Below are 21,499 nucleotides of genomic sequence, written 5' to 3' on the forward strand. Positions count from 1 at the left end.
TTATAAAAAGAGGCCATTCATCCCATTCGCCATTTTTAACAAATTGGAACTTGAGCACCAGCGATTTTTGATAGATTTTCAAGGAAAAGATATTGCGGTAAGTGATTCCAACTTGGATTTGGTCTATAAACCTAAATACATCGTTGTTTTCACAAATTAATTAGTGTTTTGAGATTGAAATTTGGAAAAGTTTAGAAATCTCATAGAAACCAAATTTTGAGATTTCGGTATCGATTCGGAGTCGGATTTGAGTGAAACTGGTATGGTTGGACTCGTAATTGAATGGGCTGTCAGATTTCATAACTTTCACCGGATTCCGAGATGTGGGCCCCGCGGGCAAAATTTTAACTAATTTCGGGATCTTTTCTTAAAAATATAGTATTTTCTTATAGAATTGATTCCTATAATATTTAGTGATTGTATCGAATTATTTTGGCTAGATTCGGCCCAGACGGAGTTGGATAATCGTGAAAAAGGCCTTATAGTGGATTAAATTGGAGCAAGATGAGGTAAGTCTCTTGTCTAATCTTGTGAGGGGAAAATTACCTCATTGGTGATTAAAATTAAATAATTGTTGCTAATTATGGGGTGGCTACGTACGCACGAAGTGACAAGAGTCCGTGCGTAGCTACTATTAATGCTAAAGTCCGGGTAGTTTAGGACTCAAAGCATGCCTTACTTGTGTAAATTGTATTCTTTGATTTATTTATATTAATTGATATCTATATGTATATAATGTGAATTGTTAGATAAAGATATTAAAGGATGAAAATCTCATAGGCTTGATTGTTTGTTTAAATCAATTAATTATTAAAAGAAATTATTCTCCTCCCGAATTTACCTTATAATAAATATACTCTCCTTCCGGAGGCACATAAGAAAGTGTCCTCCTTTCTTGTGGAGCGGGCCGAACGCCTCGGCAGGATAGATGCATCTATGGATCGCGCCGCACGTCCCTCAGCAGTGTACACGACACTCTGGATCGGGCCGTACGTCCTCAGCAGAAATCGTGCTTAATAATAATAATTACACGATACTTTAACAATTTATTTCAGCTTGTGAAGCTAATTAATAAATTGGAAAATCCTTGGAATTTACTGAATTATTATTCTTGCTTGTTTAGGAATTAATTGTTACTCCTGTAAATGAGATTTAATTGATAAATTGGAATTTATTTGAATTGAAGGAATTTAATTAATATATTGAGAATTGTTACATTTGAAGGAATTTGATTATTTCCGCTGATTAAATAAAGTATTGTAAATTCTGTAAATCATGCTGATTTAAATATCCTAATTTTATTTCAATTATTATTGACCCATAGTGAGTGTCAAGGTCGGCCATCTCGTCTCTACCACTTCGAGATTAGGCTTGATACTTTCTGGGTACACGTTGTTTGCGTACTCATACTACACTTGCTGCACTTTTTGTGCAGGATCTGAGACAGGTACTAGTGGAGGACCTATCATCACATACCCACGTCATCCCGAGGCATAGTGGTGAGCTGCCTTTCTGAGCTGTTCTGCAGCTACCAGTGTCTCTTCTGATATTTATATTTTGTCTATTTCATTTCAGACAGTATTTGGAGTTTTGTATAATCTACTAGATGCTCATGCACTTGTGACACCGGGTCTTGGCACACACACATTGGTAGAAACTGGTATTTTATTATTTTCTTGGAATAAAAGTTTAACCAATGTACGTTTGACTTATTAGTTGGCTTGTCTAGCTGTAGTGTTGGGCGCCATCACAACCTATAGGTGAAATTGGGTCGTGACACTACCATACTAACTTTACCAAAATCCGACCTCAACTCGACCTCCAAATCTTCAAATCTTATTTGCAAATCCCTAAGTTCAAACCCCCGATTTACATCTCAAAAATATGTAATCTAGTCGGATTATTCGATGATAATTCTATATTATGGAGTAGAAATGACCACAAGGGACTTACCTCAAGTTTTTCCGTTAAAACCTTGCTCAAACATTGCCCAACCCGAGCTTGAAATGCCCGAAAATGGCAAAAGCTCGGAACCCCTCTATATTTGTACTGCCCTGGGGTTTTCGCACCTAGGGAAATTTGAACCGCTTCTGCGCAACCACTCCTTCGGAACGTTCCCCCACTTCTGCAAAAAATATTGCTTCTGCGATCCACCACGCACAGGTGCATGTCAGCATCTGCGCTCCACAGTCACCGCCCCAGCATCCGCTTCTGCGCATCTCAGCTGGCACCCGCGAGCTCGCTTGTGTGAGTTTCCTGTCCGCTTCTAAGGACCTTGCGCACCTGCGATGTCCATTGCGCTTCTGCGTGGTCGCACTTGCAAGCCAAGTTCCATAGGTGCGATTGCACCAGAAGGCAAAAACTTCAGACATTTCTTCTAAGTCCGAATTTGATCCGTTAACCATCCAAAACTCACCCGAGGCCCCCGAGACCTCAACCAAATATAGCAACAAGTCTTAAAAAATCATACAAACTTATTTGAGCCTTTAAATCACATCAAACAATGCTAAAACCATGAATCATACCTCAATTAAAGCCTAATGAACATAGAAACTTCCATTTTCTACAAACGACGCCGGAACATATCAAATCAAGCCCAATTGACCTCAAATTTTGCACACAAGTCATAAATGACATAACAGACCTATTAAAATATTTAGAATCGAATTTCGACCCTGACATCAAAAAGTCAACCCCCAGTCAAACCCCAATAATTCGGCTTTCGCCATTTCAAGCCTAATTCCACTACAGACCTCCAAATTATTTTTCGGACACGCTCCTAAGTCCAAAATCACCATATTGAGCTATTGGAATCATGAAAACTCTATTCTGGGGCCGTTTACACATAAGTCAATATCCAGTCAATAATTTTAACTTAAGCTTCCAACATGAAATTTATTCTTTCAAGCTAACACTGAAATACCTTAAAACCAAAACCGACAAAACACACGTGTCATAATACCTCGTAGGAAGTTATTCATGACTTCAAATAGTTGAAAGGAGCATAAATACTGAAAACAACCGGTCGGGTCGTTACAATCTTTCCCACTTAAATATATGTTCGTCATCGAACGTGCCAAGAGTTGTTCCTAATCCTTTAAATCAATGTTCCTCCTTACAATGCACGTGCCTGGGGGTGATCCCGCGTCACTCTATTCTATATAGGCCTGACAACATAACACGACTGAAAGTCATTAATTTAACCTTAGCCCAAAACTTGGAGCCCAATTTCTAACACCTAGAATTCTTTCTAAGATCAAAATCTCACATCTACACCGTATAAGTCTGAACAAGATGTATCAAGCCATAGCCATAACCCCAGATATAATCACATTACATACTACACAACTCACATGCTCGCAGCACCATTTCCGATCACAATAATTACTCCAAACCAACAAAGTACAAGTATTAAACCTCATATCAAGCCAAACCTCGTTCCAAAACCTTCGTACACTGTTGATAATAAAATAAACATGCAGAAATCTCATGACCCCTTATCAGAGCAACAAGTCATAGAGCTCTCTCGCCCCAACCAGAACCATAATCACTTTGTAAGCCAACTTTCAATATTATCCTCCCGAATATGTCGTAATCAAACCTGATAGTACTCATTCTAGGTCCAATGACCTTATATTATTAAACACAACTATCCCACATACACGCCACGTCAATATAACTCAAGCCACAACTGCGCAATCCGTGTACCCAAATATGGGAGATGTCTCAAGGAAGAGAACCGTATTGCAAGTTCAACAAGCACCACCACAACCACAATGTTACAACCAACTCCTTAAATTTCGTGAAGAGGATACCCCTAGGTGCATGTGAAAAATTGTAGTGGAAGGAAATTAATAGATCAGATAAATTATTATAGAAATAGAATTCCCACACACGGTACGGACAACTCATGTGCCAATAATATGAATTACCCGGCATGGTCACAGGCCTCCAGTCCTAGCATATCATACATGAGAAAATAAAAAAGTACACTTGTATATGATAATGAAATAAGATTCTCATGCTCCTGGACTAGTATAAATAGCATGCTATAGTGTAAGCATGTGCAAAGTCTGCTATCACACTTGAAATCGGTAATTTTTAACGCAGAATTAGTAACTACCCCGTTTATTTAGGGAATCATCTTCTTTGTAACCTCAAGTATATCCTAGATAGTTCTCAACAAAGGTACGAATAAGGGAAACATTATAACTTTATGCTTAATAGACAACTCTAGGCATATTATAGCCTAAGCATTCTTCCGAGTATGAATACTTGCTCTAATGCCCGCACATGGGCTCAAACCTCACATATATGCGTACTCATAGCGCATAGCTACCACAAATAATTAACGCAACTAGTTCCTCCACCGACTTTTAAATAAAATAGTCACCTCAAATAGGTCGCAACCCCGAAACAATATACTTCTGAGAACTCCCAGTCTCCAAATTCATCGAACACATAAATCACCGTAACTGATCCCAACTCGCACTAAAATGACTAACACATCTTCCAGTCACGATAATCCCATGAGAAATACTTTCATAATTCTTTCGTGCCACATAGGAATAATTTGAATATCAGCAATCTATCAACCAGGTGAGTACTGCAATACCGATGAACATCTGTAAGTCAAAAACACAATGCGCCTTCTGAAATGTGCATCCTTCTTAGGAATTACCGAGCAGTTATAACAATCATCGAAATATCTAAAACTGACCATGCTGTCCAACATTCGATACCTTCTCTTCAAGACTGAACTGTCACCTTGTACATGTAAATCCTAATCCCGCACAACACACCACATCTATTATGCCATCATGTGACAAGCACAAGAATCCCATTATCAACTCTGAGTCACCAGGAAATTACATACCCGGTTAGTTAGAAACCTTTCTCTTGCTTCCTTCCAGGAGGAAATCACAATACACATCATGTTTCCCACACCAGTAGAAAATATCCGGTTTAAACCATGGTAAAAACCATCAAGAACACTTTAAAATCAATCTGCACATAACCAAGCTATTAGAACTAAATTCCTCTAACTCAACCAAACCACGTAGGTCACCAAAACCCAAGAATATTGCCACCAAAACATCTATAGAGTCTCACCACATCATAATTACCCCTATAAATATCATAACCGGAACACCCACTCTGAAAATACCTTATTTGAGTCTCTGTCCATTTCATTCACCTTCCTGATACCTAAATATAAAACCCATAATGATATACAAAAATACCACAAGTCTTGACACCATCCAACTTAAATCTCAGATTTTAGCCATCAACAAATCCGCCAAAATTTCTCAATTGTTACATATTAATCTCGAATCCATTAGACTTTTCTCGAGAGTCACCCCCTTTGTTTAAATCCACATTACACCGCCAAAATGGGCCAAAAGACACATGCCGCATTAGCACAACAATACTCAAAGACGTAACTCTACTTTAATACTACCTATCAAATTTGTAACGACCCAGCCGGTCGTTTTGAATGTTATAACCCCACTCCCCCATTTATTGCTCAATTTATGCTTTACAGTTATTTTATGACTTACCGGGTTTGTTGGTTTGGGTTCGGAAGGAATTCGGAGTGAAACGAGACACTTAGTCTCATAAATAAAAATTTAAGTTAGAAAAATTGACCGGATCCGTACTTATATGTGAACAACCTCGGATTCAAATTCTGATAATTCTAATAGCCCTGTATGGTAATTTTGGGCTTAGGAGCATGTCTGGAAAATTATTTGGAGGTCAGTAGAGGAATTAGGCTTGAAATGGCAAAGGTTGAATTTTGGGAAGTTTAACCGGGGGGTTGACTTTTTGATATCGGGGTTGGAATCCGATTCTGAAAATTTGAATACCTCTGTTATGTCATTGATGACTTGTGTGCAAAATGTGAGGTCAATCGGACGTGATTTGATAGGTTCCGGCATCGTTTGTAGAAATTGGAAGTTTCAAAGTTCATTAGGCTTGAATCTATGTGGGATTCGTGTTTTTAGTGTTGTTGGATGTGATTTGAAGACTCGACTAAGTTCGTATGATGTTTTATGACTTGTTGGTATATTTGGTTGAGGTCCCGGGGGCCTCGGGTGAGTTTTGGATGGTTAACGGATCAAATTCAGACTTAAAATCACTGCTGGAATTTTTGCTTCTGGTATTTTCACACCTGCCGAGGTTTGATCGCAGGTGCGAAGCCGCATGTGCGCACCAGCCATCACAGAAGCGAGCTTTCCGTAAATGCGAGCTCGTAGAAGTGGCCCCAGTGGAGGCTTGGCGAAACCGCAGAAGCGGTTGAATTCTCGCACCTGCGCGACCGCAGAAGCGGCAAAGTGAGTCGCAGGTGCAGAACCCCTGGACATTATACATTTCGAAGGGCTTACGACTCTTGCCATTTTTGGACCTTCAAGCACGGTTTTTGGGGCAATCTTGAAAGAGAATTCGAGGGAAACTTGAGGTAAGTCACTTGTGATCATTTCTACTCCATAATATTGAATTATCATCGAATAATCCGACTAGATTACATGTTTTTGAGGTGAAAATCGGAGAATTGAACTTAGAGATTTGGAAGTAAGATTTGATGATTTAGAGGTCGAGTTGAGATCGGAATTTGGTAAAATTAGTATGGGTAGACTCGTGGTGGAATGTGCTTTCGGATTTTGTATTTTTGTCGGGTTTTGAGACGTGGGCCTCACGGGCGATATTTGAGCTATAATTTAGATTTTTATGAAAAATTAGCATTTTCTTATGGAATTAATTCCAATATATTTTATTGACTGAATCGAATTATTTGTGATTAGATACAAGGCGTTTGGAGACCAAATCGCGAGGCAAAGGCTTAGCTGAATAAGAATTTCACGGTTTGAGGTAAGTAATAGTTATAAATCTGGTCCTGACGGTATGAAACCCCAGATTTTGTGTCATGTAATTATTTTAGAGGTGACGCACATGCTAGGTGATGGGCGTGTGGGCGTGCACTGAGGGGATTGTGACTTGGTCCATCCCGTGGAAACTGTAAAGTTGAATAACTTGTTGATAACTATGTGCTCTCTACGTGTTGTGGAAATTTGACTATAAGTCATGTTATAAACCATGTTTAGGCTATATGTTGGTACTATTGGGACCCACCTATGTCGTGTACATGTTGAACTATCTTCTTAATTGTTGTTTCGTACTCAATCACAATTTAATTGATTATTTTATCCCAATCTCTATTGTTCATTATTGATGCATCATATCATTGTTGTTTGAGCTGATTTCATGATTGTTGAGAGCCCGAGAGACTGGAGAGATTTATGACTGAGCGAGGTCGAGGGAATAATTGTGATATATTATACTCTAGCATGTGAGTTGTCCGTGCGGATCCTTATATTATACTATAGCACGTGAGTTGTCCGTGCAGCACGTGAGTTGTCCGTGCGGATCCAGATATTTATACTATGGCACGTGAGTTGTCCGTGTAGATTATAGCGCTTGGGTTTTAGGAGCCCCTCTGGAGTCTGTACACCCTAGTGAGCGCGGGTACCCATTAAGTGTGAGTGCTGAGGGATGAGAGCCGAGTGGTTGAGCTGTTGTGACTAGTTAAGTAACTGTTGCCCTAAGAGGTTGTACTTGCTTTTCATTTGTTGTTGCACCTAGTTGCTATCTCTCATTGTTGTAAAATTCTCTGAAAGATTTTATATCCGGATTACATGAACTTGAACTGTATAAAACTGATTTGACTTTAACTGCTGGAATTGAAAGCATGCCTACTCTCTGCTAGAATTACTGAAAATGAACTCTAACTATGTAGCTCGTCACTATCTTCAGTTCCTTATTTATTATTGTTACTTGCTAAGTTGGTTGTACTCATACTACACCCGGCACTTTGTGTGCAGATCCAGGTGTTCCCGGACATAGCGTGTGTTGATTCTTTCACACAGTTGGTTTTCTGGAGATTCTAAGGTAGCTGCCGTATTTCGCAGACCTTGCCTATCCTTCCATATCTCCTTATTTACTGTATTTGGTCTCACACTATTATGGACCGTATTTTCCAAACTTGTATTCATATTAGATGCTCATGTACTCAGGGACACCAGGTTTTGGGAGTGTTTGTATTGGTATTTACGAGATTTTTGGATTGTGTTTAAAAATTAAATTTTCAAACTTAAAAGAAATTGTGGTTTATTGAGATTGTCGGCTTGCCTTGTATCGAGATAGGCTCCATTACGACAGGTTAGAATTTTGGGTCGTGACAAGTTGGTATGAGAGCCTAGGTTACATAGGTCTCACGAGTCATGAGCAGGTTTCATAGAGTCTTGCGAATCGGTACAAAGACGTCTGTACTTATCTTCGAGAGGCTGCAAAAACCTTAGGAAAAATTTTACGTTCTTGTATTCGGTCGTGCGAATTTGTTGATTCTGGAAACTAAATTTCTATTATTCTATTCTCTCACAGATTATAAGGACACGTACTACCTGATCGGACGGCCAGCCACCAGTGCCACCAGTTAGGGCCGCGAGAGGTCGGAGCTGAGGTAGAGGTCGAGGTATAGCCTATGCAGCAGTTGGAGGAGCACCTGTAGTACCACCAGTTGCTCCAGTTCAGGACCAAATGCTGGATACAGTTGAGCCGGCGGGACCACATCAGGCACCAGCTACACCTATTGTGATTCCAGGTCTTTAGGAGGCTCTGCCCATATATAGACAGTTTGTACTGGTCTTGCTCAGGTGGTTTCGGCTCAGGCCGCACCTGTCACTTCTCAGGCCGGGGGAGATACTCATACCCCTATTGCCCATACTCCAGACCAGGTAGTATAGGGACTTCATATACCGGGGGCACTACTAGCCCAGCCGGCTACAGCTGCTCAGGCCCCAATAGTTCTTATTATGGCAGAGGATGAACAGAGGAGACTTGAGAGATTTGAGAGGCTTCGACCTCCACCATTTAGCGGTACTGAGTCAGAGGATGCTCAGGGTTTTCTAGATAGGTGTCAATGGATGCTTCGGACAACGGGTATTCTGGAGACAGTGGGGTCTCGTTCATTACTTTCAGTTTTCTGGGGCTGCCTTCCGATGGTGGGAGGCTTATGAGAGACGCAGGCCAGTTGGTGCAGTACCACTTACATAGCAGGAGTTCTCCATTCTCTTTTTCGAGAAGTTTGTGTGGCAGTCTCGCAGAGAGGAGCTGCGCAGATAGTTTCAGCATTTACATCAAGATGGTATGTCTATGACACAATACAAGATGAGATTTTCTGAGTTGGCTCGTCAGGCAGTCTAGTTGGTTCCCACTAATAGGTAGAGGATTATGAGGTTCATTGATGGCCTCACATATCAGCTGCGGTTACTTATGACTAGGGAGAGGGTATCTAGTGCTACTTTTGATGAGGTAGTTGACATTTCTCGACAAATATAGATGGTTCGTATCCAGGAACGTGGAGAGAGGGAGGCTAAGAGGTCTCATGGTCCATGTGATTACAACGGTGTTCCTTCAGGGGGTCAGTTTTACTGCGGTAGGGGTCGTTCTTACAAACACGCTCAGACGGGTCGTCCAGCTCATCGTGGTGCATCAACTAGCCACAGTTCTTACAATTCTCACTCAGGACAGTCTTCATTCAGTGCACTACCAGCCCAGATTTCTCATCATGCTTTGTCCGCTCAGGCTTCTACAGGTAATTCCTCGGGTTATCATGAGCAGCAGTTCCATCAGAGGAGGGGTTATTTCGAGTGCGGAGAATTTGGTCATTTCAAGAGAGATTGTCCTAGGCTTTGGTTTGGGTCTCCATAACAGAGTCCTCGACTGACAGCACCGGCACCAACAGTTCTACCACTCGCCCAGCCAGCTCGGGGTGGGGGTCAGGCAGCTAGGGGTCGCCCAAGAGGGGGAGGCCGATCAGGTGGCGTTCGGGACCGATTCTATGCTTTTCCTGCCATGCCAGATGTTGTTGCTTCAGATGCAGTGATCACATGTATTATTTCAGTGTGCCATATAGAAGCTTCTATATTATTTGACCCTGGCTCCACTTATTCATATGTATCATCGTATTTTTCTCATTCTCTGGATATGACCCGTGAGTCCTTATTTTCACATGTTTGTGTATCTACACCGGTGAGCGATATTATTACTGTAGACCGTGTGTATCGGTCGTGTGTGATAACTACTGGGGGACTAGAGACTAGAGTTTATCTCTTATTACTCGGTATGGTTGATTTCGATGTGATCCTGGGTATGGATTGGTTGTCTCCATGTCATGCTATTTTGGGTTGTCACGCAAAAACCGTGATGTTGACGATGCCGGGGTTGCCAAAGGTTGAATGGAGAGATTCTCTAGATTTTGTTCCTAGTAGGGTAATTTCTTATTTGAAGGCCCAACGTATGGTTGGAAAGGGATGTTTGTCATATTTGGCCTTTGTGAGAGATGTTGATGCAGATACTCCTATTATTGATTTAGTACCGGTCGTGCGAGACTTTCTGGATGTATTTCCTGCAGACCTGCCGGGTATGCCACCCGACAGGGATATTGATTTCGGTATTGACTTGCTGGAAGGCACTCAGCCCATTTCTATTCCTCAGCATCGTATGGCACTAGCTGAGTTAATAGAATTGAAAGAGCAACTTTAGGAACTCCTTGAAAAGGGGTTTATTAGGCTTAGTATGTCACCTTGGGGTGCACCGGTTCTGTTTGTGAAAAAAAAAGATGGTATTATGCGGTTGTGCATCGATTATAGGCAGTTGAACAAATTTACAATCAAGAATAAATATCCCTTGCCGCATATTGATGACTTATTTGACCAGCTTCAGGGAGCGAGGGTATTCTCCTAAATTGATTTGAGATCTGGGTATCACAGTTGAAAATTCGGGATTCGGATATTCTAAAGACGGCATTCAGAACTCGTTATGGCCACTATGAATTTCTTGTTATGTCTTTTGGGCTAACCAATGCCCCAGCAACATTTATGCATTTGATGAATAGTGTATTCCAGCCATATCTTGATTTATTCGTTGTAGTATTTATTGATGATATCCCGGTGTACTCACGTAGCCAGGAGGAGCATGCACAACACTTGGGTATTGTATTACAGAGGCTGAGAGAGGAGAGACTTTATGCCAAATTCTCTAAGTGTGAGTTCTGGCTTAGTTCAGTGGCATTCTTGGGACATATAGTGTCCAGTGAAGGAATTAAGGTGGATCCAAAGAAAATAGTGGCAGTTCAGAATTGGCCCAGACCATCTTCAGTTACTGAGATTCGGAGTTTTCTCGGCTTGGCCGGTTATTATCGTCGCTTCGTGGAGGGTTTCTCGTCGATTGCATTACCAAAGACTAAATTGACCCAGAAAGGTGCTTTGTTCAGGTGGTCGGATGAGTGTGAAGAAAGCTTTCAGAAACTCAAGACAGTTTTGACTACAACTCTAGTATTGGTGTTGCCTACAGTTTTAGAGTCTTATACTGTATATTATGATGCGTCGCGTATTGGTCTCGGTGCAGTGCTTATGCAAGACGGGAGGATGATTGCCTATGCGTCCAGACAGTTAAAGGTACATGAGAAAAAATTACCCAATCCATGATCTTGAGTTAGCAGCTATTGTTCATGCCTTGAAAATTTGGCGGCATTACTTGTACGGTGTCCAGTGTGAGGTATATACCGATCATTGGAGTCTACAACATTTGTTTAAACATAAGGATCTCAATTTGCGGTAGAGAAGATGGTTGGAGTTGCTTAAGGATTATGACATTACCATTCTCTATCATCCCGGAAAGGACAATGTAGTGGTTAATACCTTGAGTCGTAAGGCAGAGAGTTTTGGGCAGCTTAGCATACTTACTGGTAACAAAGAGTCCTTTAGCCTTGGATGTTCAGGCCTTGGCCAACCAGTTTGTTGGATTGGAAATTTCCAAGCCGAATCGAGCTTTGGCTTGTGTGGTTTCTCGGTATTCTTTATATGATCGCATCAAAGAGCGATAGTATGATGAATCATATCTGCTTGTCCTTAAGGACACAGTTCAGCATGGTGATGCCAAAGAAGTCACTATTGGAGATGATGGTGTATTACGGATGCAGGGCAGGCTATGTGTGCCCAATGTAGATGGTTTGCGTGAGTTGATTCTCCAGGAAGCTCACAATTTGCGGTACTCCATTCATCCAGGTGCTGCCAAGATGTATAAGGATTTGAGGCAGCACTATTGGTGGAGGCGAATGAAGAAAGATATAGTTGGGTTTGTAGCTCGGTGTTTAAATTGTCAACAGGTAAAGTACGAGCATCAGAGACCGGGCGAATTACTTCAGAGACTTGAAATTTTGGAGTAGAAGTGGGAACGTATTACCATGGACTTCATAGTTGGGCTCCCACAGACTTTGAGAAAGTTTGATGTTGTTTGGGTGATAGTAGATCGGTTAACCAAATCTACGCATTTTATTCTAGTTAGCACTAATTATTCTTCGGAGCAGTTGGCTGGGATTTATAATTGCGAGATTGTTCGCCTACACGGTGTGCCAGTATCCATCATACAATATCGGGGCACGCAGTTTACATCACAGTTTTGGAGAGCAGTGCAGCGAGAATTGGGCACACAGGTTCAATTGAGTACAACATTTCACCCTCAGACGGACGGACAGTCCGAGCGCACTATTCAGATATTAGAGGATATGTTACGCGCTTTTGTCATTGATTTTGGGGGTTCTTGGGATCAATTTCTGCCACTCGCGGAGTTTTCTTACAATAACAACTACCAATCGAGTATTCATATGGCTCCGTGTGAGGCTTTGTATGGGATACAGTGCCGGTCCCCGATGGGTTGGTTTGAGCCGGGTGAGGCTAGGCTATTGCGTACTGACTTGGTTCAGGATGCTTTAGAGAAGGTCAAAGTGATTCAGGAAGGCTTCACACGGCACAATCTAGACAAAAGAGTTATGCCGACAGGAAGGTTCGTGATGTTGTTTACATGGTTGGGGAGAAGGTCCTGCTCAACATTTCACCCATGAAGGTTGTGTTCAGGTTTGGGAATAAGGGCAATTTGAGCCCTCGGTATATTGGGCCTTTTGAGATACTTAAGAAAATTGGAGAGGTAGCTTATGAACTTGACTTGCCACCTTGTCTATCAGGTGTTCGTCCAGTGTTCCATGTATCCACACTCCGAAAGTATGTCGGGGATCCGTCTCATATTCTGTATTTCGGTACAGTACGGTTGGACGGTAATTTGACTTATGATGTAGAGCCGGTGGCTATTGTAGACCGGCAGGTTCGAAGCTGAGCTCAAAGAACATAGCATCAGTGAAGGTACTGTGGAGAGGCCAGCCAGTCGGAGAATCTACTTAGGAAATTGAGGAGGAGATGCGGAGCACATATCCACACCTATTTAAGACTCGAGGTATGATTCTAAACCCGTTCGAGGATGAACGTTTGTTTAAGAGGGGGAGAATATAACGACCTGACCGATCGTTTGAATGTTATAACCTCGCTCCCCCATATATTGCTCAATTTATGCTTTACAGTTATTTTATGACTTACCGGGTTAGTTGGTTTGGTTCTGGAAGGAATTCGGAATGAAATGAGACACACTTAGTCTCATAATTAAAAATTTAAGTTAGAAAAATTGACTGGATGCGGGCTTATGTGTAAACGACCTCGAATTCGATTTCTGATATTTCCAATAGCTCTGTATGGTGATTTTGGACTTAGGAGCATGTCCGAAAAATTATTTGGAGGTCGGTAGAGGAATTAGGCTTGAAATGGAGAAAGTTGAATTTTGGGAAGTTTGACCGGAGGTTAACTTTTTGATATCGGGGTTGGAATCCGATTCTAAAAATTTGAATACCTCTGTTATATCATTGATGACTTGTGTGCAAAATGTGAGGTCAATCGGACGTGATTTGATAGGTTCCGGCGTCGTTTGTAGAAATTGGAAGTTTTAAAGTTCATGAGGCTTGAATCTATGTGGGATTCATGTTTTTAGTGTTATTGGATGCGATTTGAAGACTCGACTAAATTCATATGATGTTTTAGGTCTTGTTGGTATATTTGCTAGAGGTCCCGGGTGTAACGACCAGGCTAGTCGTTTTGAGTATTATAACCCAGTTCCTCAATTTACTGCTCAATTTATGCCTGATAATTGATTTTTGACTTATCGGGTTAGTTTTTTTGGGTCCAGAAGTATTTCGGAGTGAAATGAGACACTTAGTCTCATAATTGAAAACTTAAGTTAGAAAAGTTGACCGGGTATTGACTTATGTGTAAACGATCTCGAAATTTAATTTTGATGATTCCAATAGCTCTGTATGGTGATTTTGGACTTAGGAGTGTGTCCGAAAAATTATTTGGAGGTCCGTAGTGGAATTAGGCTTGAAATGTCGAAAGTTGAATTTTTTGAAAGTTTGACCGAGGGGTTGACTTTTTTATATCGGTCTCGGAATTTGATTCTGGAAATTGGAATAGCTTTGTTATGTCATTTATGACTTGTGTGCAATCTTTTAAGTCATTCCGGATTGATTTGATGTATTCCGGCACAGGATCTAGAATTTGAAAGTTCAAAGTTCATTAGGCTTGAATTTAGGTGCGATTCGTATTTTTAACATTGTTTGATGTGATTCGAGGCTTCGACTAAGTTCTTATGATGTTTTAGGACTTGTTGGTATATTTGGTTGAGGTCCCGAGGGGCTCGGGTGAGTTTCGGGGTGGTTTCAGACCATTGCTAGGCCATTTTTAATTGTTGGTTTCTGCCTACAGTGGTGTGCATCGCGATCGCGAAGAGCAAACAACAGTTTGGGGCCTTGTGAATCGCGATCGCGGAAGCTCTTTCACGATCGCGTAGAACAAAATCTCTGCTGCACTGACCCGACTTTGGAAGCTTATATCTCGCAATCTATAAGGAATTTGGAGATGATTCAAAAATTAAAGTTGTAGCCCTTGATGTCTAGCTTTCAGAAAGTTGCAACCATTTATCATTTGGAGTTTTGTACAAAAGGTTATGACCATTATACTAGAGGCTATCTGGAAGAGTTGGGGAGTTTGTTCTTCGTGATCGCGATTGGTTTTCCGCGATCGCGAAGGGAAATTTTGGGGCTGGAAAATTTTGCACTTCGCGATCGCGAAGAGTAAATGCACGGATAGAAGATATATTTTGAGGTTTCGGCCATTATAACACATTTGGAGCTATGGAGCTCGTATTGAAGCGATGTTTTAGGCGATTTTTACCATATGGATTGGGGTAAGTGATTCTAACTCGGTTTTGGTTAAATTACACGAATCTATTGTTGTTTTTATCAACAAATTAGTGTTTTGGGTTGAAAATAGTAAAAAAAATTATAGACTTTAATTGAGGATTTGAAGGTCGGGTTGTGGTCGAATTTGGGTAATTTTGGTATGGTTGGACTCATGGTTGAATAGGGGTTCGAATTTTGTGAGTTTTATCGGATTCCGAGATGTGCCCCCCACGGACGATTTTTGAGTGTAATTTTGAATTTTGTGAAAAATATTAGTATTTTGATATGGAATAAATTTCTATAATTTGGGTTGACTGAATCAAATTAATTGTGGCTAGATTCGAGCCCACTACTAGAAATTAGGTAAAAACCGACAAAAATAACCGACCAACTTTGGTCAGTAATGGCCAATAACCTTCCAAAACGCGACCATTTATGTATGGACGGTATTTTAGAGATCGAAAAGGCATACTGACCAAAGTTGGTCGGAAATTACCGACCAACTTTGGTCGGTCAATTAAATTCAAAAAAACAATATTGCAAAAAAAAACCGACCAAAGTTGGTCGGTTTTTTCCGACCAAAGTTGTTCGGTATTTTAATTATGTAATCAAAAGATTCACCATCTGTGAATCAAACCGGGGTCTGTACTGTGGCAGGATACTATTCTACCACAAGACCATTGGTGCATTTTATTTTAAGACTGTCTTTTTTTTTATTTATACTCTTTAATTGTATTTTCGCACGAAACTAACCGACCAAAGTTGGTCTGTTTTTTAAAATGACCGGCCGAATTAATCGACCAATTTTGGTCAATTTTTTTAATATTAATTTTTATTTATTATAATTGAAAAAATGACCAAAATTGGTCGGTTTCTTGAAAAATAAATTTTGCGGGACTCAAAAATAGTTTCCCGCATTTTTGCGCCAAAGAAAACCGACCAAAGTTGGTCGGTTTCATAAAAATAAAATTAAAAAATAAAATATTTTGAAAACCCGACCAACTTTGGTCGGTTTTTTGGCCGGTTCTTTGACCGACCAAAGTTGGTCGGTCGACCTTGGTCGGTTTTTGCCGAATTTCTAGTAGTGGCCATTCAGAAGTTGTTACGCGCAGAATGGAATTTCTAGAGCATTGTTTAGCTTGCTCGACATTGGATTTGGCTTGTTCGAGGTAAGTAACTCTTCTAATATTGGAGATGAGTGTATGAACCCTGAATATATGTATTATGTGAATTGTTAGGAGGTAACACACATGCTAGGTGACGGGCGTGCACCATGGAAATTGTGACCTAATTGTTTCCGTGGAATTTTGTAGTCAAATAATCTTGGCATTTTCTATGTAGTTTTATGTGCTAAAGAAATTAAGCTGAGAATCATATTAAAAATCATTTTGAGGCTATGTGCCAGTATTATTGGGACCTACAGAGGTCATATTGCTGTTAATTATTTATTTTAAATTGAAAATTCATACTCAATCATATCCATGTCATTACATATCATATCTCAGTCTCTATTGTTATTTATTGATATGTCATATCATCATTTTCGGGCTATTTCTATGACATTGTGAGCCCATGAGAGAGAGACTGGAGAGATTGATGAATGAGTGAGGCCGAGAGCCTGATTGTGAGGATAATTATGGGATCAGGCTGCACGCCGCAGTAGGACATATTAGCCTTATATACTTCATTATTATGTGGATCGGGGTTGCCCACGTGCAGTAGGCCTTATAGGCTTTATTATAGCATGTGAGTTGTCCGTGCAGATACAGATATTGATACTATAGCACGTGAGTTGTCCGTGCAAATTATAGCGCTTCGGCTGAAGGAGCCCCTCCGGAGTCTGTACACACCCCCAGTGAGCGCAGGTACCTACTGAGTGCAAGTGCCAAGTGTCGAGTGCCGAGTGCGAGTGTCGAGCGATTGGGAAGACTGAGTGATTGTGAGGACTGAGTGACTATGAGGACTGAGTGACTATGAGGACTGAATGACTGTAAGGACTAAGTGATTGGGAGGACTGAGTGAAATGATACTCTGAGAGTATGCATATGATTTTATCACTGAGTTGCATCGCATTGACATGCACACATGACATACAGGCATAGAGATATATTTTCCTCATGTTGTACAGTATCACATCATTCATGATTTCTCACACATGTTGACAGATGGGCATAGTGATGCATTTGTTTTACATGGGTTATCTGGAAAGAAAATAAAACATCTCATTTATTATTGAAAGGATTTTGGGAAAATTATTATTTTCAAACTTATTCATATTTTTGGCAACTTTGGTAAACGATTTGGGTTTTCACTGATGTACTTGAAAGGAAGAACTATTTTTAGAAATCATGATTTAGCTGAGCATTTTATCCCTGAGTTATTTCTTGTATTATTTTTTTTACGTTGTTATGGTCTGTTGTGGACTATTGGTTTTGGACCCGACTATGGTAAAAGCTTGTCACTACTTTTAACCTAAGGTTAGGTTTGTTACTTATTGAGTATATGGGGTCGGTTGTACTCATACTACACTTCTGCACCTTGCGTACAGATTTTGGCTGTTGATGTTGCTGTGTTCGTTGGGAACTGGATCTGAAGATGTACCTGCGTTCCGGTTGTAGCTGCCTCTTGTTCATGGTAGGCGTAGATTTATAACAATTTGTTTATGTACATTTCGAACAGATGATGTATTATTTCATACCAGCTTTTTAAACTCTATTCTTAGAAGCTCATGATTCGTACTACTAGTTCTTGGGGAAATGTATTGGTTTCATATATTTTCTTTAATAATTTTTATTGGAATTGGATAGTTGATAATTGGCTTACCTAGCGGGTTGGGTTAGGTGTCATCATGGCTAGTTGGATTTTGGGTCGTGACAAGGTGGTATCAGAGCTCTAGGTTCATAGGTTCTACAAGTCATGAGCAAGTATCTAGTAGAGTCTTGTGGATCGGTATGATGACGTCCATACTTATCTTCGAGAGGCTATAGGACATTTAGGATAATTCCCCATATTTCTTTCCTTATCATGCAGAATTGATTCAACTTGAAATAAAACTCTTTGAATTCTTTCCACGCATTCGTGTGGGCATATGAGCGCTCGGTATCAGTTGTGTATCGTCGGCTTGTGATTTCAGGGATGATGTGCGAGATGTGTATTCTGCGTTTTGGTGATGGGCCGGTCTGGAGGACTTTAGGCCAGGTTTGGACCGTAGCTTAGGCTCAGTAACTTCAGTTGTAACTTGTACAATTGGACTCATATGTCCGGTAATGACCCTATGAGTGGAATTTGTGGCTCGATGAGCGGTGGAATGGCTTTGTGATGGGTATGATGTGACCGCGGGATGTGTTAAGAGATTTGAATATGACGAGAAGTGTTTTCTTGAAATATAAAGGAAAGGCCATTGGGTGCTTGATTTTCGTTTTGATGTGACGTACAGTCTCGAGTATGAATATTTTGAAAGATCTTTCACGTTGTTAAATTTTTGGATAAACTAAATTCTCACGTCTTTTTAATATGTTTGGACTTGGAAAGATTAAGTGATTGCGTAGTAATTATGACTGTGAAAGAGTTTAACAAGATACCAATTTAAGTCTAAGCAGGTGGGTTATCCCCTGCGGAGTAATCTACGTATGTGTGTTTCCTATAATGTTGATTGGAGAGTTTCTTTTCTACCAGCGAGTTATATATGTTGAGATTTGAATTTGAATCTAGTTGAGAAAGTTGACTTAACTATCAAGAGAATGAATGCGTGATTAGCGGATGATTAAGGTATTTTATGGTTGGTGTTGCATGGGCCTGAGAAGAATTTTCGTTGAACAGATTGCGGTATTAAGGCAGTAATAGAGTATGGGTATTGTGAGTTATCTACTTGTTTTAATCTATGGCTTTGAGCCACGTAGGGGAGCCTGCTATTGACAATTCAATTTTGTGGTTATATGTAAAAGATTAGTTTTGAGATGAGGCATACTTATGGGTTAGTTATGACTTGCAAAGGTTGAGATCGAGTGTCACGACCCAAAATCCATAAATGTCGTGATGGTGCCGGACACCACTGTCAGGCAAGCCAATAATAAATAGTCAATCTGGTTCTCATTTTTAATTCGTTTATCCATGTTTCTAGTCTTAAAAGGAAAAGAGATGATCAAGTAAATCATACATACCTTTGGCATTGTAGGTTTGGTCATATTGGAGAGAAAAAAATTAACAAGTTGTACAAGGAAGGGTACCTTGATAAGTATGATTTTGAATCATATCCAACTTGTGAATCTGGTCTCAAAGGAAAATTGACCAAATCTCCATTTACTCGAAGTGGAGAAAGAGCTTCTGAATTATTGGGACTAATTCATACAGATGTTTGTGGACCCATGAAAATTCAAGCTAGAGGTGGATATTCTTACTTCATCACCTTTACTGATGATATGTCAAGATATGGATTTGTGTACCTTATGAAACAAAAATATGAATCTTTTGATATGTTCAAAAGGTTTCGTAGTGAAGTTGAGAAATAGACGGATAAAAGTATCAAGGTACTAAGGTCTGATAGAGGTGGAGAATATCACAGTGAAGATTTTACTAGGTATCTCAAAGAGAATGGGATTATCTCACAGTGGACACCTCCAGGAACACCACAACACAATGGTGTGTCTGAAAGGAGAAATCGAACCCTATTAGATATGGTGAGATCTATGATGGGGTTCACTGATCTTCCAATAAATTTATGGGGATATGCTTTGGAAGCATCAACATACTTCCTTAATAAAGTTCCCACTAAGTCAGTCTCTACAATACCATATGAGATATGGAAAGGACGTAAGCCTAACCTTAAGCATATTAAAGTTTGGGGTTGTCCAGCGTATGTTAAGACACTACAATCTGCTAAACTTGACTCAAGATCTGATAAGTGTAGGTTCATTGGGTATCCCAACGAAATAATGGGATATTATTTCTATCACCCTTCTGACTATAAAGTGTTTGTGGCTAGAGGAGCAACTTTTTTGGAAAGGGAATTTCTTTTGGAAGGAAATTATAGTGGAGAAATAGAACTTTATGAAGTTCAAGAAACTAATGAATCAACACAAAATCAAGATCATGAGACACAAGTTGAAGAACCTTTATTGGATGTTTTGAAGTTGACAAGGAAGTTGCCATCTTCAACGGTTGAAGTTTAAAAACTAAATGTAGTTCAAGAACAGGTTAATGAACCAGTTCCAAACCAAATTGAACTACAACCAAATCCAACACAATGTGAACGGTCTACACGAGAACGTCATGTACCAACTAGATTAAATCTAATGGTACAAGATGATGTATCAAATGAGGTTGATCATAATGATGATGACCCTAAGACCTACGAAGAGGCTATACAAAGTTTTGATTATAAGAAATGGCAAATAGCCATGGAATCAAAAATAGAATCCATGAAGGAAAATAAAGTATGGATTTTAGTTGAACCTTCAAAGGATATAAAACCTATAGGTTGTAAATGGGTTTTTAAGAAAAAGATTGGAGTAGACGGAAAGGTGGAGACCTACAAAGCCCGTCTTATTGCCAAGGGATATCGTCAGAAAGAAGGAGTCGACTATGACGAGACTTCCTCTCCCGTGGCAATGCTCAAATCAATTTGGATTTTGCTTGCTATAGCAGCCTGCTATGATTATGAAATATGGCAATTGGATGTGAAAACAACTTTCCTTAATGGTGAGCTAGAAGAGGATGTGTACATGACACAACATGAAGGTTTCACATCTCCGTCTGATCATAATAAAATTTGCAAGCTACAAAGATCCATTTATGGACTAAAGCAAGATTCTTGAAGTTGGAATATTTGCTTTAACAAGACAATTGAAAAGTTCAATTTTGTTAGATGCGAAGAAGAACATTATATGTACAAAAAGGTTAGTGGAAGCATAATTATATTCCTAGTACTGTATGTTGATGCTCATAGGGAATGATATATCGGCATTGCAAAGTACCAAGATTTGGCTATCTGAAAAGTTCTCCATGAAAGACTTGGGAGAAGTAGCTTATATATTAGGAATAAAGATCTATAGAGATATATCGAGGAAGCTACTTGGACTTTCCCAGTTTTTGTACATTGATATCATTTTGAAAGGGTATAACATGGATAATTCCTAAAAAAACTGAATAGAGAGAACACATGAGTAGGATCCCTTACGCTAGTGTAGTGTGAGCTATCATGTATACCATGACATGTACACATCCTGATGTGTCTTATGCACTTGGAATGACTAGCCGATATCAGGCAAATCCTGGTGAGAAACATTGGAAGGTGGTGAAGACCATTCTTAAGTACTTAAGAAG

This window comes from Nicotiana tomentosiformis, chromosome 12, assembly GCF_000390325.3.
Source record: "Nicotiana tomentosiformis chromosome 12, ASM39032v3, whole genome shotgun sequence".
NCBI lineage: Eukaryota > Viridiplantae > Streptophyta > Magnoliopsida > Solanales > Solanaceae > Nicotiana > Nicotiana tomentosiformis.